This window comes from Danio rerio, chromosome 7 (assembly GCF_052040795.2).
Source record: "Danio rerio strain M-AB ecotype USA chromosome 7, GRCz13ab, whole genome shotgun sequence".
NCBI lineage: Eukaryota > Metazoa > Chordata > Actinopteri > Cypriniformes > Danionidae > Danio > Danio rerio.
In genome coordinates, this window is record NC_141027.1 from 6440128 (window position 1) to 6446127 (window position 6000).

Sequence of the window (6000 nt, forward strand, 5' to 3'; positions counted from 1 at the left end):
AAACCATTTTAAGGTCAATATTATTATCCCCCTTAAGCTATATATATATATATATATATATATATATATATATATATATATATATATATATATATATATATATATATATAATTAACCTAGTTAAACATTTAAATGTCACTTTAAGCTGAATATAAGAATCTATATTTTATAATATCTGTATGTATATATATCTATATGTGTGCGTGTGTGTGTGTATAATCTGCCATATGTTACAGTATATACTTGGTTAAGTTGAAATGGATCAAAAATATTATTATTGCATAAGTAATCAAATAAATGAATTTTAATATATGTTAATATAGAAATACTGGTGTTATTTAAAACACATTTTGGTTTTAGGGCAACTGTGAGGAATGTTTTGGTCCACTTTAACACTACATTTAACATGTATATTTACATGTTTGTATTTTTTAAATAAACTATTATTGCAAAACAACGAAAACATTTGAAACTAAATTATTTTACTTCACTCTTTTTAGATTTTTAATTCTAATGGTTTTTAATGAATATATAAATAGCAAATTTTTCACAATATTTAAAATTATATATTGCACATATATATATATATATATATATATATATATATATATATATATATATATATATATATATATATATATATATATATATATATACTGTATATATTTATATAACAGTTTTGTCTGGTTCTCGAATCTGGTTGGCTGATAGCCGTGATATATATTTAAGTAATATCAGCACCCGTACAGCCTCTTTACCCTTTTTGTATTACTCCGCCCACATACAGCCAGCAAAAAGCAGACACTGCAGATCTAAAGTTTAAAAGATGCTTGCACAGCTGTTTAACTTTCAGCTTATGATTTGAATCCGGAAGAAAGTAGTTCCTCATACAAAAGGGTTTTTGAGACTCTCCATGTTTGATTTTGTTTTTATATACACATTTATGTCGTCAAACTGTTGTATAAACGCAATATCACACTCGTAGCAGTGCAATATGGCTGTATATCGGCACTGGTGGGGGCAATAAGGCACTCGGCCTGCGGCCACCAGTGCCAATATACAGCCATATCGCACTGCTACGAGTGTGATATTGCGACATAAATGTGTATATATATATACATATATATATAAGCAATATCACACTCGTAGCAGTGCGATATGGCACTGGTGGCCGCAGGGAACGAGTGAGGACATATATATGAGCAATTCCAGCATTATGGATGTGACATTTGCCTTAAAAATTCAAAACAAATTCACAGAGAAACTATATATTAACATTATATTAAGAAATCTGTTTATTTTTTCAAAACAACTAACCACAGAGTAATGGGATCATAACAATATCAATCTGTAAAACAACTTTTAGGTTTTAAATAAGGGGAAATAAGCATGCCTTATGGATGTGGCAAAAAAAGTATGTGAGTTTACAGTATAAGGTATACTTTGAGGAAATTCGATGAAATAAACTGCACAACCCAAGAGAAAGAATGCTAATCTAAAGATTAAAAGTTGGCTCTCTATAGGAAAAACATGAGTGTTTTATTTTGTTCCACATTTTTTGCATTTATGAGGGAAAAGTGTCGTTATGGATGTGACATCTCTCCATTATGGATGTGACAGATGTGAAATTGACACTTGTGTGACTTTGGTAAATCATATTGGAGTTTTAATATTTTACTGAAAACTTTTTTTTTCATTGCTTGAAATCAAGTTGACATTCGCATAGAATTGCTCATACAGTTAAAGTCAGAATTATTAGCCCCCCTGAATTGTTAGCCCCCCTGTTTATTTTTCCCCAATTTCTGTTTAACGAAGAGAAGATTATTTCAACACATTTCTTAATAGTTTTATTAACTCAGTTCTAATAACTGATTTATTTTATCTGTGCCATGATGACAGTAAATGATATTTCACTAGATATTTTCAAGACACTTCTATACAGCTTAAAGTGACATTTAAAGGCTTAACTAGATTAATTAGGGTAACTATACAGGTTAGGATAATTAGGCAAGTTATTGTATAATGATGGTTTGTTCTGTAGACTATCAGAAAAAATATAGCTTAAAGGGGCTAATAATTTTGTCCTTAAAATGGCTTTTAAAAAATTAATAACTGCTTTTATTCTAGCCAAAATAAAACATATAAGTTTTTTTTTCCGGAAGAAAAAATATTATCAGACACACTGTGAAAAATTTCCTTGCGCTGTTAAACATCATTTGGGAAATATTTAAAAAAGAAAATTAAAATCAAAGGGGGGCTAATAATTCTGACTTCAACTGTATATGTACATACATACATACATACATACATACATACATACAAACATACAAACACACACGCACACACATATACATATATATGTATATCACTTCACCATTGATCTTGCAATGTGTGCATCCGCAGTAGTCACATCGCAATGATATGCAATGCTGAGTTGACTTTGAAGTGTAATTTTTATAGTTACATATACAAAACCATAAAGCATGCACAGAGTTTACCTTTATCTTTGCTTTGTTGCATTTATCTATGCTTGCTTGTTTATTAAAAATTATGCATGATCCACTCCTCTACAGTCAATCAAAATTAACTAGTTGCTTATATGCATGTACGTTATTGACATATTGGCTGCTTATTAGTAATTATTATTATCCTTAATCTTACCCAATATATATATATATATATATATATATATATATATATATATATATATATATATATATATATATATATGTGTATGTATATATATATATATATATATATATATATATATATATGTATGTATATATATATATATATATATATATATATATATATATATATATATATATATATATATACTTTTTACTTTATTAATTATTATATACTAATATCTCATAAACTACTAATGAAGTTGACCATGAGCTACTAAAAAAATTATGACTATTACTATTCTTACAATGTATTTCTTACAATGGGATTTCTTAAAGACTGTTGAAGTAAGTTTGACTATTTAAATAGTGCATTTATATTTGGAGTGAAAACTGCAAGAGATAATTAGGTGTGTGCAGATTAATGACATGGTTAATTAATAGTTGTTTTACTATTGCATTGCATTGACATTTTAAGTAATGTTTGAGTAAATCTGACAATAAAAACAATTCATTAACTACTGTGTATTTGGAGTGAAATTAACAGCATAGAATAATGAGGTGTGTTCAGACTGTCGACTTGCTTAATTATTAGTTGTTTTACTATTGCACTGCTTTGCAAGAAGCTTTGAAGTACTGTTTTTGACAATGCAACAACACATTAGCTATATCAGAATGAAAACTGTTTATGCACCAATTTTTGTTGTCGTTTCAAAAGCAAATAGCGAGCTGTGTGCAGACTGTTAACTCGTATTGTAATTGTACACAGCAACGACACTTAAAGAGGCCATGTTGTTTCACTGTGGGGTTTACAAATTGTCATCGTTTTTTTTTTCACTCTTCCTCTCACTTTCTGTCCTCACTCGTTCCCCTGCTTTCTCGCTCTCTGTCCTGTACACACAAGAATCCTTTTGTTTGGAGATGAGATGAAAGAGACAAAAGCCACCATTGAAAAACAACACTGCAAGTGTGTGTGAGAGAGAGAGGAAAGAATGACATCGAGAGATGGACAGAAAACAAACTGGATATTAAAACTCTCATCAGTATTCTGAGGCTGTACAAAGTTTTGCTTTGCTCTATTCAGCATGATCCAATGCACTTTTTTTTCATTCAATCCAGTGCAGAGTCACTTAAGAGATCGACATTTGTGGTTAAAGGCTGCAGTCTGGTCTGCGAAGTTCATTTATTTCATTGAAGAGCTCGGATTAAATGTCCAAAATGATAAGGTTGAAATGAATGAGGTGGAAAAAAGGGAAGGAAAAGCCCAAAGAGGAAATCCAAAAACTTCTGCCAGTTCAGATGTTTGCCAGAAAGAGCCATGGGGAGCATATCAGATCAGCTGAAAGCAAGGGAAAAAAAAGAAAAAGAAAACCCACACGATGCTGCCTTTCAGTCAGTCTATGAATTGATTTGATAGTGGCGGATAAAGCCTCCCCTTTTATATCTCCACATCAGTAAATGTTGTTTTTCTAAAGCTCGTAAATGACAGTAATTTATGCAGCTGCATTCTGGATATTTCTGTGTTTGCATAACTCAACGTTGGGTCAAATATGGATTTATATACCCATGCGTGTCATTTAATTTCAGTTTAATGTTGGGGGTTTATCCATATTTGACCCAACAAAGAGCAAACTATAACTTCATCTAATTACAGTGCTTTAAAAAAACACAAAGTTTACACTTCATCAATTACTTCAGTAATAAAAGATGTCTAAAAAGTGTTTTAACTGCAGACAAATCCATCTGATAAGACAAAACCAATGCAAAACAACCAATATCAAACCATAATATGTGGATGTCAATCAAATATTCCTTAGTAATGAACATAAGATATTTTTGTTATGCATGAAAACATACATTAAAGTTCAATTCTTTATCAAAGTAATACAATTAAAGTACAAAAATTAACTTTACAATTAACTTAATCTGTATTGTAATACAAACAATAAGCCATTTAAGCAACCAGTCAGCTACACATCAGAACAACTCAACATTCACCACTGACTTTTAAGCATATAATTTTACCGTATTGTCTACAAAATATGATGTTTTTACATGTGTCATCTACATCTTGTTTGATTGCACCTGTTCCATGGTGAACTGTTGCATTATTTAAGCATAAAAAACAGTAATTAATGCACTGATTTGAGATCATTTACATCTTTATGACACAATATCAGCACACATATTCCAAATAGGCCTCACAATAAGTGACTTAAGCATCTATTTTAAAACTTAGTTTTTACTTTAGCACTTACCTTTAACTGAGGACTTGCAATGCAGAGCTCTCTATGTGTGATGTACAAGTCACTCCTGATTTCCAGTGTCAGGAAACATCAGGGAATAATAATCTGAGGCGAAAATTCACAATATACACACGCGCGTTCCTGTCAACATAATTCGCGCCAAAAGAACGACTAGCCGCGGAGGTCTCATAATTCTACACTTGTTTGTCATTCAAACAAACAAATATCACACAACTAATAACACCATTTGCGTTTGGATGTGTATTAAAGTATTTAGACTAACTTTAAGTTAAACTTATATACAGTATAAATCGATTCGACCCTAATAATAAGTTAGCATAAGTGTCAGTCAGTGCCGGTCGAATGTTACCGATTTATTATGTAATGTCGTCCTCTATATCTCTCTCTGTCTCTCTCCTCCTCCTTCTGGCTCTCTTTCTATCTGGCTTGTCCTATAAGTGGAACTTCTCAAGAACTTTTTGTTAGCAGCTCTATCTGAAAACTGCCTCCTCTCGTCTCAGTCCTGGCTTTCATTGTTGACGTAAATACGTACTTTCAGCGCCTCAGCACTATTTAATTCATTAATTCAGTGGCCCTCCGCTCCTCCTCCCACCCCCCGTGTCTCCATCTGTAAATAGAGCCCTTTTGTTGAGCTCCTCCGCCTTTGTAAACTTTTCTGCTCGATTTAAATATGTCGAAATCAAGGAACTGTATGTTGCTATTGTTCACAGGACGCGTTTATTATGTATAAATGCGACCTCGGATGTTCAATTAGCTCGGCGGCTTTTTATTTGCCCCCCTCCCTTCTTTCCCCCAAGCGGAATTTGCGACTTTCGGACTGACATGACTTTGAAGTCGATCCATGTCCGCTTGAATAAAAGCGCAGAAAGCAGGTGCAAACCTTTGAATGGGGGCGCAGAAATAATTAGACACTGTAATTCTGCGTAGAACTTTTCTTTATTTGTAACATTTATTACTAGGCTACTGTTGATAAAATGAATAGCTTACAAATCAAATGCAATTCAGCTTAAAGGGAAAAAATCTAAAATATATAGTAACAGTAGTGTTGCCACAAATATTGCAACAGTGTCGTTTAGATTGTTAAAAATATGGTAAACATTTAAGCC

The 6000-nt window shown here is 31.8% G+C and overlaps 1 protein-coding gene across 4 annotated transcripts in view; it reads right to left on the bottom strand.

Moving 5' to 3' along the window:
• Positions 1 to 5422, bottom strand: part of kcnj10a (potassium inwardly rectifying channel subfamily J member 10a) — a 41426-nt gene extending 36004 nt beyond the window's left edge. For all 4 annotated transcript variants that reach the window (XM_087260394.1, XM_087260393.1, XM_087260392.1 and 1 more), the window contains exon 1: positions 4886 to 5422. The gene's annotated coding sequence lies outside the window, so the exon portion shown is untranslated. The remainder of the gene's footprint in view (positions 1 to 4885) is intronic.
• Positions 5423 to 6000: the final 578 nt, after the last annotated feature.